Source organism: Talpa europaea (genome assembly GCF_964194135.1).
Source record: "Talpa europaea genome assembly, chromosome: 10".
Lineage (NCBI taxonomy): Eukaryota > Metazoa > Chordata > Mammalia > Eulipotyphla > Talpidae > Talpa > Talpa europaea.
The window spans coordinates 53,025,527-53,046,636 of NC_140077.1; the positions used below are offsets into that span (position 1 = coordinate 53,025,527).

The 21,110-nt window shown below is 38.5% G+C and overlaps 1 protein-coding gene and 1 pseudogene across 2 annotated transcripts in view; one reads left to right on the plus strand and one right to left on the minus strand.

Annotated features, from left to right (window-relative positions):
- The window catches only part of BICC1 (BicC family RNA binding protein 1), a gene marked incomplete at its 5' end in the record, with an annotated part of 282,881 nt that overhangs the window by 42,275 nt on the left and 219,496 nt on the right, over window positions 1-21,110 (minus strand). The window lies entirely within an intron of this gene.
- On the plus strand, window positions 4,816-11,678 carry LOC311178102 (heterogeneous nuclear ribonucleoprotein A1-like; annotated as a pseudogene). The gene is made up of 2 exons: window positions 4,816-4,863; window positions 10,938-11,678. The product of its transcript is annotated as a heterogeneous nuclear ribonucleoprotein A1-like (transcript).

Consider the following 21,110-nt stretch of genomic DNA (forward strand, 5'->3'; position numbering starts at 1 on the left):
CATTGTATTTTTTTATTCATTTTATTTTTTTGGTTAGGATTCTTTGGGCTTTTCAAGGTGTTTTGTAGTTCCATTGAATTTCAGTAATGCTGTTCTATTTCTTTGAACAATGCCATTGAAATTTTGATAGAGATTAAACTGAAACTGTATATTGCTTTGGGTAAAATGAACATATCAATAATGTTAATTCTTCCAATATATGAAATGAAAATATCTTTCCATTTCTTTGTATCTTTTTCTATTTCTTTAAACAATGTCCTGTATTTTTCATTGTACAGCCCTTCATCTCCTTTGTTAACTTTACTCCTTGGTATTTAATTCTTTAGCTGCAATAGTAATTGGGATTCTTTTCTTTTCTTTTTTAGATTTATTTATTTTTATACAAGAACCAGTGTACAGGCCAGGTGCGCGGGAAGGTGAGAAGACTCACCAGAGACAGATCGGGGAACAGAACAGGCAGACTGGGGGGAGCAGCGGGTGAGACAGGAGAGGTCTGCCTCACCATGTGGGACTCTCGCCGGCCAGCTGGGATCAAACCCACGCTGCAGAGGCCGCGGACAGCTTCACAGTGTGGCTCTCAACCACCTGCGCCACCAGGGAGGCCCTGGGATTATTTTCTTGATTCCTTCTCTCCTAGCTCACTGTTTAGGAACACAAATGATTTTTGTAAATTGATTGTGGGACCTGCCACTTTACTGTATAGATTCATTGTTTCAATTAGTTTTTTTAGTAGAATCTCTAGGATTCTCTATTTACATTATCACATCATCAGTAAATAATGAGTTTTACTTCTCTTTTCCCAGTTTGGATTCCTTTTATATCTTTCTTTTGCCTAACTGCCATAACTAGAACTTCTAAAACTATGTTGAATAGTGATGAAAGAGAACATCCTTTTCTACTACCAGACCTAAGAGGAAAACCTTTAATTCACTTTTATTTCATGTTCTTCTTTAAAAGTCTCAGCCTTTAAAACTATCTAATCAAGAAGTACTCTAGTTGAGTCCAGGGCCTTCAACACTGTCAAGAGTGGTCAGTGTTTATAGAAAGAGGCATCTCCAATTTCCTCTGAAATCCCCTGAAACCACTGGCAATATACCAACAGTTGGCAAGCAGTTCCAAAGTAGTAATCGCCAAATTGTTTATATCAGGAAGACTGTGGCTGTAAAAGATTTTGTCTAACAGTCATACACATCAGGTTTCAGGAAAAAAAATGCAGACATCAGAAGGGCACTGGTGGGCTTGGAGCACAGAGGGACATGCTAGAAAAAGCCAGCAAATCTCATACAGAAAGTATTCATTTATAATGACTATGATTGGTTATGGATTATCTTCACGTTGTGAGGGAAATATCTTGATTCTACAGTCATAAACAATAAGTTTTGAATCACAATGTGCTATCAACATACCCTGTCACCTTGGAAAAGTCATGGAATCTCTAGAATATAATTCCTTTTTATTTCTCCAAAATAAGGGTGCTTGGTCAGATCATTGTAGTATTTTAAGTTTAGGCTTCCTTGGTGGAAAGCACTGCTAAAAGGTTCTTAAATAAAAGTAACTTCATAAACAACTGTTTTCCAATTCTTTATCTCCTGATAAACAGTTCACTAAAGACAGCACAATTTAAAATGTTTCCAAGAACATGAAGTTGAGGACACTACACACAAAGCCTCTAAACTTTGGTGATGGATCCACCACTGGGTTTGGAGATCAGCTTTGGCTTTCATTTATTTTGTACATTCTAGAAATGTGCAAATTTGAATCAAAGATGAAATTCAGTGGTTCCCCTTATGACCATTTCCTGAATTATATGCTTATGGGCAGGAAACAAATGCATTACTATCCAAACGGAGATGGTTCTACTCCAAATCCTATTTGGACCAAATCACAGTTCAAACTTAGATGCCATCCAAGACATCTGCTAGCTTGATCACTTTTTCTTTTAGGTTGGAAAGTCACTTTGGTGATCAGTGAAAGTGAATTCAGCTCATAGTCAACTGGCTGCAGCCCATACTTTCCTGCGAAACAAAAGTGTTTCTGTCTGACCTCTTGACAAATAGACCTTTTATTTTTTTTCAGACTTTGCTTTATACACAAAATTTATGGTCCAAATAACATACCAGTATCATATTTTTAAAATGGTGATATATACTTTATCAGAAGATAGAAAAAAATGCTGAAATGACTCATTAAACCTGACTGGAAACGATTTGAAAGGAATGAAGAAGAATGACAGAAGTCAATGCACTTTAAGCTTATTTTGTAGCCAGTTATATAGACTCCAGATTCTTTCAAGGAATGCTCTTTAACAACAAGAATTCCAATAAACTGAGCTAGAATAAAAGGCCAGAGAGCATATTTGGAGAGGGGCTATAATAGCTCCAGCTATACGTGTCTAAGGCTAAATGTTTGTGTGCAGCTACAATACTTCAGATATTACAACTGGAATCTAGAACAACAGCAAAAATTCACTTGTTGTAGGAATTCCATAAATGTTGTTGCACAAAATCTTGTTTATTTACCTGATTTTAAAACAGCAAAAATAAAATTAATGTTCTTATTAGCCAAGGGGTTAGAAGCCTGGTACTGGAAATGAGAACAAAAACAAAGGAATTTTGAATTCAAAAACCAAGTTTTCATGAGAAAAACTTTCCACAATCAGTTTGCATGCAATGATATTCTACACTAACTTCCTCTCAAAACTCCATTCAGCAGAATAAAACAATATACAACAAAGAAAGAGAATTCTTAACAGGATAGTGGCAAGATCGACATGAATCAATCCAAAGATCAAAGTATGGAAAGTTCATCAAGATGCTTTTCAGTTTTACTATTTGACAATGACTGGAGAACTGCCCTTACCCTACGGTCATGGACACCTCAGGCCAGCTCTTGCTGAATGAGAGGGGGGAGGGGGCACATTCACATATAAGATGGAGCTTATGGACCCTTTATGAAGTGGGTAGGAAAGAGCTATCAGCTTGAGGAAATTGATCAAAACTGACTAAAGAAGGTAAGAAAGCGTTTTACTGAGGGACTACTAGAATTTCCAACATAATCAGCAATATATTATAATATTCCACTATAGTTGGTTTCCACCCATGCTTCAACTTTAGTGAGAAACAAAGCATAAGAGAGGAAAGAGGTAAAGTGGGCACATGCCTCTTTTCTGGTAAGCTCCCTGTGTGCTGTTTGTTAATCAGAAGCAGAGTTACAGAGACTCAGCAAAAACCTAGTAATAATCTCAGAGAACAACAAAATGCAAACAACATAGAAAGCAGTCAAGGCATACCAGATGAAATAATCAAGAACACATGTATTTAAGGAGTGTGAGAATTGGACAAGGGTAAATGACCTTATTCTGTAAAACTCCTTATCTTATGCAGTGTAAACTATACTCCAAGTATAATTGCAGAGTTGCAGTTCAGGTAGAAGGAAGGCAAAAAAAAAAAAAAAAAATCCACAGTAAAACAGAAATCTAGCTTTGGAACATGGAAGATTGAAAGTAAAAACTCATCACTCTGTTTCTTGAAGTCTTTTGGCATCCGAGCTCTATATTCCCACAATAAGGAAAAGGATTCTGGGAAGGAGGAAAGGAAACTTAAGTGCCAGGAGGAAGTCTGGGATTGTCTTAATGGTTTGTATAGAACAACTTTTCAAAAGGCCCAGGAAGTGCTAGCTTACTATGGTGAGGGGGTTCACATCTGGATGAGCAAGAGACACACAACTCTTGTGACCGTGGAAACAAACTCCAAGCCACATGGTGTGACAAAGGCAATAATGCAAGGGCCCAAGATGAGGACAGAGCACTGCAAGGGAGCTGAACTGTATAGTGGCCCTCTGGACTGGAACTGGAGACTCAGTTGTACACTCAATCGTCCCCTTGATAAAAAGGGAGAGCTCTGAAGTGGAGATAGAGGCCTGTGCCAGGATAAAGCATCCCCAAGAAAATATACTGAGATAAGAGCAAGTTATGCAAGAATTTCTAAGAGCCAGAAGTGACTAATCTTTATTCTCTCTCCAAGGAATACTGATGTTCAAGGCAGTGTACAAGGCAGTTCCCAGCGGTATTGCTGGTGGTCTAAACCCACAGCTGTTATCTGTGACCAGGGCAGATTGTTCTTTTTTGCAGCTGGGATTATTCACGAATATTTTTAACGCACAACTGCTGGCTGCTGATACAGAACAGTGGGATCCACACATATGAGACTAGAAAAGTGCTGTAAATGAATATTTAGTCACATTATTCCACATATATGATCTCTTTGTTTTATATTTGGCCTTAAGGAGATCAGAAATTCAAAAACCAGAAATTGTCCTCTGAAGATATTTGAGGCCCAATTAAAGTTGCACACAAAAAACAGCAAACCTCTTAGGAATTCAGTTCTAAAAATAACTTACCAGCTTGAGGCTGGCATTAAAATTCTCCACCCTTCTCATCTTTGTTGTAAATTCTGCTGAGAAAAATTTACAGATTGTACCAAGGAGCAGCTAAATAAGGGCTCATGCAACTCTGGGTGTTAGAGATTGTTTTGAATTCAATAAAGTTAGTGACTTTCACAAAAGTTAGTTTTGGCATCTTCAGACACTGAAGCCCCAAAACCTGGGTTTTCAGTTGACATAGGAAAGACAATAGTTGTAATCAGAAAGTTTAGAGTGGATGTGGTTACCTCCAGGACTTGTCACTTTTAGCTCAGCCTAGGTTCATGGCAGTCATGGAAGTGGGTTTCTGAATAGTAAGAGTTTCCAAAACATTAAATAAATACCTAATTTTAGATAAGTGACCCTTAATAAAATTATTATAAGGAAAATGCCTATATGCGAATGATTTCTACTGTTGCAATTTCCTACAGACGAGGCCAAGAGGTATTGCTGATATTTTTTTTTAAGATTTATTTATTTCTTTATTTATTTACACAGGCACTGGGTACAGTCAGAAGCATGGGAGGGTGAGAGAATTCACCAGAGCCAGAGCAGGGAGCAGAGCAGGCAGAAGGACCGAAGTACACTGCTGAGGGGAGCAGCGGGCAGCAGGAGAGGTCTGAGCGCCATGTGGGACCCTCCTTCAGTGGCCGGGGAGCAGCTGGGGATGGAACTAGCACCGCAGAGGCTGCGGGCAGCTTTGCAACCCAGCGCTCAACCGCTGTGCCACTGGGGAGGCCCTTGCTGATTTTTTTTAATGCAGCCACAGATACGAGACAATAATTAATTGTGTCCCTGTCTCTAACTGTATATTATTCTGTTTATTATTTATTTCTTTCATACATTTTTGGTAACTCTAGTAAGTAGGACAAAGGTCTTAATTTCTCAATCACAAAAGTTTTATATTTTCTAGGTGGAATATAAAAAATATTACAAATGGTCCTTTTCCCTAAAAATTAATCTGAAGTTACCTTGATATCTAGCAATATCTAAAACAGGATTCACCATTTATTCAAATATAATACTTCTGTTTAAATATCTTAAATAGCAAAAAATTGAGAGTTCAATGTTTTAAAACTAGCTCTTCTTTTTTAAAGATTTATTTATTTATGTATACAAGAGCTGGGGTATAGGCCAGAGGTGTGGGGGGTGAGAGGATTCACCAGAGACAAAGTAGGGAGCAGAACAGCCAGACCTACTGAAATACACTGCTGAGGAGAGAAGCGGGCGAGACAAGAGAGGTCTGCTGTGCCATGTGGGTTGCTCCCTGGCCAGGGATCGAACTCATGCTGCAGTAACTGCTGATTGCTTCATAGGTTGTGTCTTAACCCCTTGCGCCACCAGGGAGGCCCCTTGGCTTTTCTTCTATGACAATAGGGCAGGGGGTTCTCACAGAAAATAATCACCACCTGATAAAGGTGACCAGGTAGTCCTATCCAATCCATCGAGAGATGACTTAAATGAATTTGTATTTATACAAAGTTCCTATATTAAAAAAAAAAACTGTCCCAAGGGACATGAATAAATAATTCAAGAGAAAAGTGGCCAAAAGAATTGTCCAGCAAGAAGGCAGCAGAGTAAAGACACTGGGCTCGCCTTCTCAACTATTCACAACTAAATCGCAGTAAAGTCAATAATCCCGAAAGAAAAAGGCCAATGGCAGGTGCATCAGAACCAACGGTCCTGGCAGAAAGGAGTAGGAAAAACTTCAACTGAACTGTGATTACAGCAATACCACTGTAGCACAACGTGGGAGGGCCAGCTGCCGTGTGGAGCCCCCCTACAGTTGCTGGACAGAGGGGTGCTTACCCACGCTGGGAATTGGGAGACCTGGCACTGTGCTGGACAGGGAAGTGCAGAGATTGGCATCCAGGACAGAGGGTGCACTACTGTAGAAGTGCAGAGAGATGATGACTAGCATGAGGTTGCTGATACAGAAAGAGTGGAGCCTCAAACAGTGAGGAGAACCAGGCGGGATCACCTGTGTCTCCTCGCAGAAGAGACCATTACCTACAGCCTAAGGATGTGACATTAGAAATTCCTGCCATCCCCCATTGAAGGCCAAAATTGAGGCAACGGAAAGCATTCAGACATCAGAGTCCCAGCACATGAATCTTAACTACGGAAGCAAGCTCCCCAGAGGAATACTATCTACTGGAAAAGCAAAGAGAGCCACCCCAGCTTGAGGCCCTGTTTTAACAAAAGTCCACACCAACACTGCATCTCAAACACAACCAGAAAGCTGAGGCTGGCAGGAGACAATATGAGACACAGAGGCCGAGGAATTAGCCTGGGAAGAGGATGGCCAGGGCTCCCCATCCATCGCTAGCACCTGCAGCACGGCAGGAAGCTTGAAGCCAAGATGCTCACTGGAGTCCACCTTTGCTGCCCTGACAACCCTGGTTCCTTTCTACATTTTACCTTCTGCCAGTCCAGCATTATGCCACCCGAACAGGCACTAAGGCAGTGAGTGGCCTGAGAACCTAACCCTGTTACAACCCAAAAATTTAAAAAATGAGACAGAAAAACATATCAGAAATGCTGGAGCCCCAAACCCCCTTTCAATCCAGAACTGAAGAAAATATGCCAGAAGAGGAGTTTGATGGTAACAGTTAGAAGAATATTTGCTGAATTTAAAAAAAAAGGGGGGGGGTGATGTACAGGAACAGAAGTAAAGACTGAGGAAGTATGAGATTTTACAATTAGAATTAAGGTATTTAAAAATACTATAACTGAATTAAGAAATACAATAAAAGGCCTCAACAGCAGGCAAACACAAGCAATGGAGACAATTAGTGAGAATAATGAAAGCATAATGTCAAATAACACACACGGAGAACAAATAGAAAAGAGAATGACATCATGAAAATAGTATAACAGCCCAAGGGGATATTCTAAAGGGAAGTAACACCTGTATCATGGGGGTCCCAGAAGGAAAAAAAGAGAGAAAGGCTGGCAAATTGATTTAAAGAACAAACTGCTGAGAACCATTTCAACCTGGGAAATGAACCAGACATTGTGATCCAAGAGGTCAAGAAATATATATGCATGAATAAAGTTCAAGCTTAAAAATAATTTTCTTTGTAGTATTCACAAAGGTATTTTTTTAATCACCAGGCCAACAAGGATATAAGTAGACAAACTCTAACATGCTCTTGATGAAAATAAAAACTGGTGTAAAGTGTCTGAAGAACACTTGGAACAATTAATGAAGAATAATAATATTACACTTTCATTTTAAGGACACCACAGAATCAGTGGAGGAAAATGAAAGAACCAAACTAATAGTGATTACTTATAAGTAACAGGGTCATAAGTAATTTTTCCTTTATGTTTCAAGTTCTTTTGTATTTTCTATTATGAAAAAGGACATACTTGCAACGTGGAAAAAAATACTTATACCTTAAAAGAAAATTATTGGTATCTGTAAAGTCTAAAATCAATTTGCTCTTATTACATCCGTGTATTTTCAAACAAATGTATTTAGTCAGAATTTCTCATTTTACACATACAATATTGCAAGAATTCCTACTTCAAACTGAGGCCTTTAAAACTGTTAACAATGATGACAACGGTTTTCTCAGAGTTCATTCTTTCTCACCCACAATTCTGTCAGGCTTCCTGCCATGTAATTTCTAAGTTTTATCTCTTTTATTTTGTGCCATCACCCTTAATATTTTATCAACATACTTTGGCTCTGAATACAGACTTCTCCAGTGAAGCTGGAGCAAGAATATATAACCATGGGGTTAACTGCAGTTGAAAGACATGGCTGGAACCGAGTTCATATAGCTGGTGGAGGCCACGTGTTTATGGCCACCACTAACTACCTATGGCATTCTTTCGAACATCTGAGACCATGTCTCTCTTTTTTCAGCAGCGTTTCCCAAAGTAAATGGAAACAAGAGCAATCCTGCTGGGGGGGGGGGGGGAGTTTAGTTCTTTTTCCTGAAAGAATCTTCTACTGTTTCCCCCACCCCCACCCAAGCAAGGACATTTAGAAAAGCATTAGTTAGGTGCCATTCTCAGGTGGGATTCAACCACCCATTACTATAGGTAAATAGAAGCTCAAGGGGCAGTGTCCTTCACCAGGTGAGTAAGAACAATTTCTTTGTCTTGTCAGCCGTGAAACCCAAGTGTTGAAATGGTACCTGGCTGCGTTCTTGGTCACTGTCTCAGGGTGAGCTTCTCCCCCAGGTGCATGGCTCCCTGACCACAGCTACACCGAACTCTCCTGCTGCAGATCCCCTCTCACAGGGCTCCCACAGTTCACCGCCCTCCCCATGACCCTTCAGCTCTTGGGTGACAATGGTTTCCAGCTGTTGTAAGTTTCATGCCTTGACATTTGTAACTGTCTGCTTGTCCCTTTACCCTGAATGCTGTAAGTGGTGCCTTCCTCAGTTTCTTTAAATTGTTTGGAGTCAGTTCTGTTTCATGTCAGAATAAGACTGATCTAACACTTTTCCACCAATTCTTTTCCTTCTCTTGATTAGAAAGTATGTGTGGGGCTGGGAGTGGTAAAGTGGAGAGCCCACTTTGAATATTTGGGCTTGTTTCTTTTCTCCACAAAGGCACTGATGTTTAGGCAGTGGACATCTTGACTTATATTAAGGATAATACTCTTTAATTCTCAGCAGACATTTTTTGGAAAAGATTTTCTTCTAACTCATTGTTCAATGCGAGCAAGTTTCATAACCGTAGTAAGACATCAGTAATACTGTTTCTTTCTCTCTCCCTTTTTCCCCTCTCCTCCCACCCTCCCTTCCTCCTGACCCTCTTTCCTCACAAGTTATGCAAATGCATTTTCATCATATGGTCGTGTTCATTCTGGTACATTACTGGAAATATCTTGGCACCTTGAGATATTCCTTGATAAATGTGTTGTAATGTTTATAGGGCCTTTGAGAACTATGTGTGGATTCAGCAGCATTTTAAAATTTCTTTAATATTTTCCTGGCTTCTATACAATTTTTACCTCTAAAGGCATTTGTTTGCATGTTCCACTGAAAAAAAAAAAACACCTTTAAATACATCCATTCATCTGTTTTGTGCCATCTTTAAATCTACAGAAATAAGGTTTTATAAACCGTGGAATCCTTCTGGAATCAGAATTCCTTACCAGGGTTGGGGGAAGCTGATGGATTTTTTGTGGGACCTGTGATCCTACCTACACCTGCATTCAATGACTATGCATAAATACACTGGTAAATTTTTCTGAATAGATCTTTAGGTTTCAAAGGGACTTGCTCTAAGCAGTACGGGATTTTACAAACACATTGTCACTCAATTTTAGCTTGGCGTTGCTGCCAGCTGATATGGATCATCTTCTCATAAATTTTTAACAGTGACATTTTTAATACAATTCCAACAATTACATCTACATATAAACAGTAATCAGCAAGATGATACCAAGTTTGTGTACATCATAACTTTCTTTCAGTTATTACAAGAGACACAGGAGAAAAAAGTAAGCAACAAAAATAATGGAAGATCTGGGAGAGAATTCACAATTGAATCAAGTTGACTCTTAAAAAACTCTATTAAGGTAAAAAGCCTAGGATTTTCATTATTCTGCTACAGACATAGCTCTTATTCAACAGATGATATGAAATCTTCTTTTACAACAACTTCCAGAATTCTATCAATGAACTTCTGACCTGGAATGGAACAAAGTCCTAGCCATCCCTACTTTGCTCAAGGTTCACTGCCAGCTAAGCACCCCTTACGTTGGGCTAGGTACCACTTACGTTGTTCAGTCTCAATATGGGTTACCCCACAGTATGAGCCAAGTCAGTGGTGGCATATTTTAAAAGCTCTTTCTCCTGGCAGGCTTTCTTCCATATAACACTTCTCCTAAACTATCTTCTAGACTACCACATATATGATAGTAAGTATACCCCATTACCAAAAAGCTAGCTGAGAATAACTTTCTTAAATCCATCTTTCAGTGATTTCCCAACCCCAATCAATTAAAAGTCTGGACTGTTGGCTGTGGTCTTCAAAGTTCTCATGATCAGGGCTGCACCCACCTATTCAGCTTTCATCTCCAATTTTTCCCTTTACATAACCCATACTACAATCAAACCGAGACACTAAGTGTCACAACAAAACATCGTATGGTTTCCTATCTCCATGCCTCTGAAGCTATCACAAAATGCCCTGTTCCTACTTTCAGTTCTATTCGTTAATCCTCACCCAAATCAGCCTAAATACCACATAGCACTAGTGTACAATATCTGCTGTTTCTTCTATCACTGTTCAGCTCTCCAGTGGTCCGGTCATGTTACCCCATCTTCCACATACTTACCATTTCCTCTAGGTCTCTAGGTTCTCTGACCTTATGTAAGATACCGTCCAGGTTTTAAACCCTCCCCAGACATATCCTTTACTGATTCTTAGAATACTCTCTGCATTTCAGTAGCACTTCCCAACCTTTTCAATACATTTACCCCCTCTTCCTCCACACAAATAAGCAATCCAGAGGCTTTCAGTTTGTCACCTTTGTCACAATGGAGTAGGTGGATGCAGCTGTGAATGCAAGATCACACAAGGTAGATGGAAGCTATGGAACCAAAGAGGGTAGTGTCAAGAGAAGATTCTCAAAGACCCAATACCCACTCAACTGTGAAAAAGATTTCTGTTGGTGGCATTAAAGAAGACACTGAAGAACAGCACCAGGAGTTATGTTGAGCAGTATGAGAAAACTGAAGTGATTGAAATCATGATAGATCAAGGCACTGGTAAGGAGAGGCTTTGCTTTTGTGACCATGAATCTGTAGACTAGACTCATTCAGAAATACCATACTGTGAATGGCCACAAATGTGAAGTAAAAAAAGCCCTATCTAAGCAAGATATGGCCTGTGTTTCATCCAGGCAAAGAGGCCAGAGTACTTCTGGAAACTTTGGTGATGGTCACAGAGGTGGTTTTGGTGGAAATAACAACTTTGGTCGTGGAGAAAACTTCAGTGGTCCAGGTGGCTTTGGTGGCAGCCATGTTGGTGGTGGATATGGTGGCAGTGGGGATGGCTGTAATGGATTTGGCAATGATGGAAGCAATTTTGGAGATGGTGGAAGCTACAATGATTTTGGCAGTTACAACAATCTTCAAATTTTAGACCCACAAAAGGAGGAAACTTTGGAGGCAGAATCTCTGGCCCCTACAGTGATAGAGGCCAATACTTCACCAAACGACTTTTAAGGTGGCTGTGGTGGTTCCAGCAGCCACAGCAGCTATGGCAGTGGCAGAAGATTTCAATGAACAGGAGAGCCAGAGAAGTTACAGGGAAGCTACAGGTTACAACAGATTTATGAACTCAGCCAAGCACAGAGGTGGCATGGCCTAGCAGGTACAAAGAAAATATGTTTTAAACAATACTCATGTGTTGAGTATTTTAAACAATACTCATGGGCAAAAATCTCAAGGACTGTATTTGTGACAAACTGTATAACAGGGTTATTTTAATTTCTGTTATATAGAAAGTTCAAAGCATTTCCAACAAAGGGTTTTTATATAGATTTTTTTTTGCACCCATGCTGTTGATTGCTGAATGTGACAGTCTGATCATGAGGCTGAATAAATGTCTTTTTTAAAAAAATAGATAAATTCAAAGTCAAAGAAATTATAAGATGTGATGCTTACATTCATAATAGTATAAATTCTTTCCCTAATGAAATATGGCCATGGAGGGGAGACTTTTTACAATCATGAGCTTTTATGGTTGAAAATATGTCTTACTAGCTTCTTTAATTAATAACTGAGGTAATTCAAATTTTATAACAAGTTATATCACTAAATAAATTAAAACATACATGCTAAGGAAGTGAAGAATTTTCCTGTACCCACACCCAATTACTCTCCTTACTCCACACCAAGGGGAATAAAACCAACCAACCAACCAACCACACACACACACACACACACACACATACACACGGGGCTATTCTTCTGCTAGATCATTTCATCAAGTTATAGTTTCCCTGCTACTTACTAGCCTCCTCCAAGACTAGATCTGGCTTTAATCTAATTCACAGAGATCGGTTTTTCTTGGAACACAGTATATGATGAGCCACCTCTGCAACTCCCAGACACTAAGTAATATGACTGGGGAGCACGACCACTGTCCTGCCAGAAATGATCAAGATGCTCAAACCAGCAGGAGACAGCTTTGAGGGGGTTGGGAGGGGTGAGGGATGAACTGAGGAGGAGGAACAGTTGAACAGGAACTAAACTGAATCAAAAGGGACTGTTTCTCTGCTGCATCCAAAAACACAATGCATACTCTAGCTAATGTTACTGTGGACTGGAAAAATTTCATATGCCCTGTGGACTAGCTTTACTGTGTTCCACAGAGAGCAGCTTTCAATGGATAGCCCCATCCCTGTAACATCTGCTTTCGTTAAGGACATTTTAACAGGACTGTCTTCTCTTACAATTCAGGAGTGATGGAATCATCGGCTCCTCTGACATGATTACTAATATGTACAGAAACATTAAAAATACCATTTTGAAGTAGGAGGAAAAGCCTTAACCTTCTCTAGGTCCTTACCTTAGAATCCAAAATGTTTATTGGAGAAAAACAAAACTGCTTCGTTTATGTTCTGACTTATCCAGAATTGTTGCTTTGACATATAACCTCAGGAATATGAATGTCACTGATTTATAATCTGAAAGTTTGTAACTAGGCTGGGGTTTACCATTTCTTTGGATATGGAGAATAATTAATAAATAAATAAATGTAAATAAAAATGTCTGGGCAAGAGAACTGCTATTCAACCACAATCAGGACCTTTAGAGACCAAATATATATACATTTTAAACTATGTGCTACCAATAAAAATCATAATAATTAATCATTAAACACGTCTCCCCAGTAATATTAGTAATAATTTGGTTATGTAATCCAAAGGAAAGAAACATTTCTTCTAACAACAGCTTTTGGATTCAAAATTTCTCCTTCTTAACACCTTGATTATTAGCAATTAGCAATGATTCAATGAAATGTCTGTTCTCATAAAGCCTATAAAGATAACTTCCAGACAGGCTTGTGAACTTCCCTGGGCTTATTATTTTTATTTCCTCAGTGGTCCCTGAATTTCAGTCCACTGATTTTCTCCTTTTACTGCTATAAGGACTACAGAAAATTAAAGAAATAAAATTTAAACCCATCCCTTTTCCTGTTTTAAAAGAAAGTCGGAAATGCCCGCCCTGGGGCAAAAAAAAAAAAAATGGAATTTCTAATCGATTTCAAGGCTCTATATTTCTCTGAGTCTGGACTGGGTTTTCTGCAAACTTGAGTCTTTTTCCTCTTCTGCTGTATCAGCATATACACATATCACCTTCTTTGTTTTCAGTATATTTTTATTGCTTTTCGCGTGTCTTTCACTTTTTCATCCACAAGCAAATTTCAGGTCCTTTCCATGTTAATGGATCCCTCTACCAATAAGGTGTCTGGAACAGGATACAGCATTCCACGCACAGAATATTCTCCATAGTCATATAAACCACATTTTATGGTGCTCAGACTAAGGTCTCTTGGTATGTAAGCTGAATGCCTTGATGGAATTGTGTTTCTGGCAATTTACAGTCATTTCTAACTCTTTATTTTATCATTCATCTAATTAAAAATTCAAAAGCCTAATGCAGGCAGCTCGTTATTTTCAAAGTAAAATAGGTTAACAGTCCTGGTTCTACTGCTGTGAACTCAGTTTCCTCACTCATAATGTGGTTTTGATATTACTTCCTATTGCATAGTAAGTGCTTAAAAAACATTACTATGTGTTACTGCATCTAGACCCTCTGGGAGCCTCAAAAGAGTGCTAAACTTCCAGCAATTTCATGACCGTGAGTCTTTACTTGGTATTTCTTGCATTCTCTTTTCCTGCCTTCCCTGACCCTGTTCCCTTTGGCATTCTGCTATATCATTTGCTCGGATGTTCCCCTCCTAATCACAGAGCCTTAACCGCTACACAATAATAGATGTTTTGCAATTCTAGTTTCCCACCTTCAGTTTCCATAGCTCCAGCCACCAATAAACAACTTCTCACAAGCCTCACCTTTCGAGTTTCCACATGCCAGATCCACAGTTCATTGCCATCTTCTCCTTCTGGGAGACCGCCTCAGTTTGGGAAGGAACACGCTTGTATATAAACAAAGGGCCAGCATGGGATCTTGCCCTACACTTGCAGGATAAGCTTGTAGATCTTCTCATGCAAACACTGTTCTGTGCTCAGAAATAAACTCCTCCTGGAGCTCTCCTAGCTGTCTTCACCAGCAATATCTTCTCCATCACCAGCCAGTGTGGCATTGTCCACTATCAGGAATATACAGGCTTATTTTTTCTTCAAATAATTCCAAAATTTGGGGGGTTCATGTACATATGAAAACATTTTCTTCCTTCCTCTAAGCCAATTTAACTTGTCATCTGGGATGCAGTCTCAGGGAAAACAAAGGCTATACTCTCATGTTTTTTAAATCACCATTGAAGGTTCACTAACCATGCTTTTGGCTGCAGAGGCTAGTCCTTTGAGTCTCAGCAATATATGGGGAGATGCAGTAGTAATGAAGTATGAGCTCAGGATCCTGTGTTTAAAAATGAAATCACTCAGGGCTTCCCTGGTGGTGCAGAGCATAAAGTCTCATCGCTATCAAGCTATTGTCAGCCACTGCGGCACAAATTCAATCCCGGCCAGGGAACGAATCCATATGGCACAGCAGACCTCTCCTGTCTCATCTGCTGCTCCCCTCAGCAGTGTATTTCAGTCAATCTGCCTGTTCTGCTTCCCACTCTGTCTCTGGTGAATCCTGTCACCCCCACATCTCTGGCCCACACCCCAGTTCTTGTATGCATAAATAAAAAAAAAAAATGCAATCACTCAAGTACTGACATATACTTGTCAGACAAATCTGTTTTGTTTTTTTTTAAGTTTACAAAGTAAGTTACAAATTTGGTCAATGTCTATTAACTTCTATTTCACAATCCAAACTTGTGCTAACTGGCACATAAAGAAAATTTTAAAAGAGAATGTACAGAAGTTTAATGTACGTCACCCAGCACTGAAATGACCCATCAGCACAAACAAACCTCTGCTATAACCAGGCAGACTGGACTTGACCTGCAGAAGGGCCGACTACAGACCGCAGAGTTTGTAAAGCAACAGGCCAAGTGCTTCATAACCCACTCCTCTTTCTTTTACCATGTAATGTAGAAACACAAAGAAAACAAAGTTGACTACATTTTTGGCCTGATACTTCTATATAATATATCATGTAAAGACTTATGGGTCTTGATTTTGGCACTTCCATTCTATGTTTTAGACTTTTGTTTTTGTTATATTGAGCAAGTCTGACAATTACTTTCTCCAATATTTCAGATATTCCCAACAAAGCTTGGCTGCAAATCAGATCTCAAATCATATGTCTGACCATATTTCTTCACTTCAGAGGCAACGCTTATATTCTCTTGCTTTGTTCTCTTCAAATTGCCATGATTTGTGTTTTTCTATGTTTGTACATTCTTCAGCTTTCACTAACTTGGTCTTGAATTTGATAGGTTCTCTGAGTTTCCTGGCCACAAATTTCTGTTACAGTGATGAGGGACTGCCCATGCATGGTGGACACACAGCACATACAGCCTCTTTCCAATATAAATCACCAACAAAGACAAGGAGAAAATAAGGCCATGAATGAAAGCAGTAAGCTAAAAACAAACAACTGAAAAGGAGTTTGGTTTTAGAATGAATCTGGACCCTTGCCCACAAAACAAAGTTGCCTTCTAATTTGACCTTTCATCTGATTTAAAGCTCTCACTCCTGATACGGAAATCTCATATCATCATGGATATTGGTGCTTTTCTAAGTGGCTTATAGGAACTTCAAAACCCATCAGGTCTTGACATATATTCATGAAAGAGATTATATAGGCACTTACTCTAAATGCCTCGAAGATGACCCACTCCCACAAATCAAAGACTCTCATGCCAGTGCTTGCTTTGCAGTCTCCAGAAGAGCAGTGCAGACCACCTCCTTTAATTTTCTTTTTTCCCTATCTAGACTAAAGGAATCAGCAGCCCGAACCTTTTTAGTTATCCATTCTCCTTTTTAGTTCTCCATCCATTATCATTATCTACAGGAAAACTTCTTTCCCTTTTATTACATTTAAAGCACATAAACATGTCTGTCTTAGAATTTCTAAGTGCTTTTATCAAAATAAAGGGAGACAGAATTAATTAACACACAAAGGAAATCATAATAAACTATCTCTAAGGCTCTATGTTGATGGGTATCTCTGCTAGTACTATTAAATGGAGATTGATTTAGGTCCCATGGAGGATAAGTTCTTTAACTGACTCATTTTTTTCATGTTTCTCTCATGAAGATTTTAAATCTTGTCACTGGCCTCTCCCCTAGGATTCATACACCTACTCTTTCAATTAGAAAGCAATCAGCTTTCTTCCAAGACTCTTTCTTTCCCTATAGAGACAAGCTAGGAGAAAGTTCGAATGACCTCCACCAGTATCATACCATCATCTAGTTTCACATACTCATCATTCTGTTCATAAATTCTTAGTCTCTTACCTTACAAAATCTTACTAAATCATATTGTTAGAGAATGAACTTTACACCTTTCATAACAGTGAATGAAGACATCTGTATCTGTTAAGGAATTAAAATAATCTTTTACCTATCAGAAAATAATCAAGGAAGCTTATGTATCTTCTCAACTAATTCCTCTGGCACTATCAAAGGATCATTTCTATCACTTATAACTAATATAAGGAAATATGCAAAAAAGACTGCTAGATGTGTCCAATGGAAAAAAAAAATGCATTGGTTAGAGAATCCTTCTAGGACCTCTGATTCCAGCTTTTCATTGCCTTTGAACTATTATATATCTCTTAGTTTTATATAAAACTGAGAGCAAAGCAAAATACTGTCGACAAATTCTGTCACCTGCCAATTCAATTAACTCCCTTCTCCCTCCCATTAGAAAAAGTCACCTTTGATCCATTTGTAAATTCATTTGACATCCCTTTATTCCATATAAATTTGCACTTCTTCTTGAATGGTTATAACATCTACCTGTTCTCTCATTAATGAGATCAATAAAATCTTCAATATGTGTTTATATCTGTATAGGAGTCAGAATTTTCCATTTTTGGAAAAATTATCCTTTAATATTGAAACAAACAATTCCTAAAGCCATTAAAATCAGGGCAATCTAAATTCCATTAACTATAAATTTTCAAAAAGCATTTTTTAGCTAATGGCAATTTCTCTGCATTGAATATTATTAGATTAAATAAATGGGTCACAAATTCTGTGGTGTTTGGTGATGAATAATTTATTGAGGTAAAATTTCACCTGGAATGTACATGTGAGCTCCTCTGTGGACAAGAATATATTAGTTTCACAGTATAACAAGAAGCAAAACTATTAGGTACAGATACACTAAGGAGCTGGAAAATAGTGCAAACTGTCATTTGGGGACTCACCAATCTGGTGTAGGAATATAATTTATAGTAATTTAACAGCCTGGATGGAATCAGGGATCCTAGAGAAAACCATTTCCATTCTCAGACCTGCCAACAAACAGGCTCCTTCTAATACTATTTGCTCTTTCCACAATATACAAATTCACAGCGGACTTGCTATTAAACCAAAAACAGAGCTTAAAAACACGTTTGCTTAAAATATGTTTATGGAAAACAGCTAACATTATGTCATGTTTCCAATGACCACAACTTGCTCAAAAGTGAATAGTTTTTCTCACTTCTCTGCCTTCTTAATATAATTCTATTTTTAGGTTCCACAAAACAGAAGGGGAAACTGAGTTTTTCCACACCATGGAAAAGCAGTAAACAGAAGGTATTGCTGTAACAATGAAAGAAGAATTTGGCAGTTTTCATTTCTTCCCTCCCTACTTGGATTTATAACTCAGTGAGGAATGTTATTTGGCACTATACAAATATATAAGGTAAATGCCCCAAACTGTTCATATTAACAAAGCCTATCCATGTGCCAGTAAACAGGCCTAACACACTTAATTCCTGGTTATTAGCCTGATGTTCTTTCTCTACAGAAGTTTACAAAAATTTTAGGTTTTTACAATGTCTTTTTGTTTCTACTGAAATATGTATACAGTTGTCCAAATATTTTAATACTTCAAAAATTTTAAGGCCTTCAACAAATGGCCAGCTTCACATAAAAATCGCATTGGAACAAACGCTCAGTTTTTATTTTGTGTCCTTTCTCTGATCATACTTTTCATAACTTGAGAGTTTTTATTCCCAAAAACAACAGAAATTTTTCACAACTAAGAGATAAAAGAAGTTAGTCCCATTTGTTCCATTGTCTTAGACATACAGATGACAGGGAAAAAAATAGCTGATAAAATATTTCTCATGCTTGACAGTTCTGGGTCATAATCTACAAAGTTGAAATGGAATCACTATTTAGTCTGACAGTTTGGTTATTAGAACTGGTCTAGTCTTTTTGCCACAGTCCCAATGGGGGTGAGGGGTGGGGGTCAGGAAACTATATGAATATATGCCAGGAATATCATTACTGACTATTATACTCATAGCAGCTATATAATTATCTCTATCAAGACTCAGCACAGACACCATTTTTTAGTGGTGGAATTAATAGAATTGCCAATATGGTAGAAGAGAAGGCCATTAGAAATCATCCAGCAACTTTCATACACCTACAGTGAGGGCTCTCACATAATCTTATATCCATGCATATAGCACAAACAATACACATTTGCAAACCACAAATTTAGGAATAGGTTACATTTTGTTAAGTGTTTTTGTAATGGGTTGTGTGAAATATGCAATGTATTTTCCCAGCCAAAGGCTCTCAAAGGCCTAATTATCCTCAGGGTTAAGCTATAAAACTAGATAAATAATTGTTTTAAATAGTAAACACTGTAAACATTTATCAGTACATTACATGTTCCAGAGAATGACTTTGGAAATCAACTGCCATTTTTAAGGTTCTTTCCTATGTGTTGCTTCTGGGACAGAAGTCCAGCTTCTCAATGCTGTCAACTTCCAAAAACATCAAACCTTTTGCTGGGACAGCAAGAAGAGAAGCCTTGATGTGAAGGCCAGTTGCACACAGCTGACATGAGCTGGAGGTTTCAGGCTAAGGACAGTTTCATTGATATATATATGGTATCTCTGGTTTTAACAAACTTTATTCATGAGCAACCTAAACATATAAGCATTGACTGAAGTCATGTTTTGGTCCCAGTCCTGCCACATCTTTGTTTTTTATCTCAGGATACATGGAAACCAGAATTGACACAGATGCGTGGACTTCACAAAACTCCATTGCCCTTCCTGATCCTGTTTATGGACCAGAGCTCTTAAAGGTGTGAAACCTTAGTTAGTGACCTTGAATCTACAGCCTCCATAGCATCCACTTTTTGATCATATGCTACACTCCTGACTGGTTTCTCTGATGCTTATTTTTACATTGTTAATGCATGCTGCATGTCAATTACACAGAGGTACATGAACATTTGTTGTGCTTTTGACCTCCCACATCTTAACTGGGAGTGTATTTTCCAATAGAAACACAGAAATGTGGTAGTTGGGTAGATGAACTGGCACTACCTTAACCATGATATCAAATACTCTTCTGACAGAAAAACTGTTGGGATTTCAAAGAACTAACTAAAATCTTTATTTCACAGTTAAGAAATGTCCACATACTCATGAGCAAATAAAAATCTACAAAGAGTAAATACTTAGTATTAACATCCAATAGAAAGGCTAATTTCATGCCAGAGGCATAGACTGATGTTATTATTTTTATGCAACTCTTTTTTTTTTTTTTTAAGTTGGTTTATTTTTTTTTTATAAATTTTATTGTTATATTCCCCATACAATTGCAGCCCCCCCATTCTGACCCCAATCCCTCCCCTCCCGCCCCCGCCCCCCTAAAAGTGTCTCTGGTTCATAGTTTTTTGTTGATTTTGATTTTCACTTTCTTATAGTTATTCATTTTCCTGGTCCCTTATTTAAGTTTTCTAGATTCCTGCTATGAGTGAGACCATCCGGTATTTTTCTTTTTCTTTTTGGCTTATTTCGCTGAGCATGATCCCTTCCAGCGCCATCCATGTTGCAGCAAATTGCATGTGTTTATCTTTTTTGAATGCTGAGTAATATTCCATGGTATATATGTACCACATCTTCTTGATCCAGTCATCTATTTTTGGGCATTTGGGTTGTTTCCAAAGCTTAGCTATTGTAAACAGTGCTGCTATAAACATAGGGGTGCAGGTGTTCTTTGGAATTGATGTTTCTGTGTCCTTTGGGTAAATACCTAGGAGTGGAATTGCTGGGTCATATGGAAGCTCTATGTTTAGTAGGTCCAGAAATCTCCACACAGCTTTCCACAGTGGTTGGACCAGTTTGCACTCCCACCAACAGTGCAGAAGAGTTCCTTTTTCTCCACACCCTCGCCAACATTTGTTGTTGCTAGTTTTTTTAATATGTGCCATTCTCACTGGTGTAAGATGGTATCTCATGGTAGTTTTGATTTGCATTTCCCTGATGACAAGTGATGTTGAACATTTTTTCATATGCCTGTTGGCCATTTGCATTTCCTCTTCAGAGAAGTTTCTTTTAAGCTCTTCTGCCCATTTTTTGACTGGATTATTTTCTTTGCTGTTGTTGAGTCT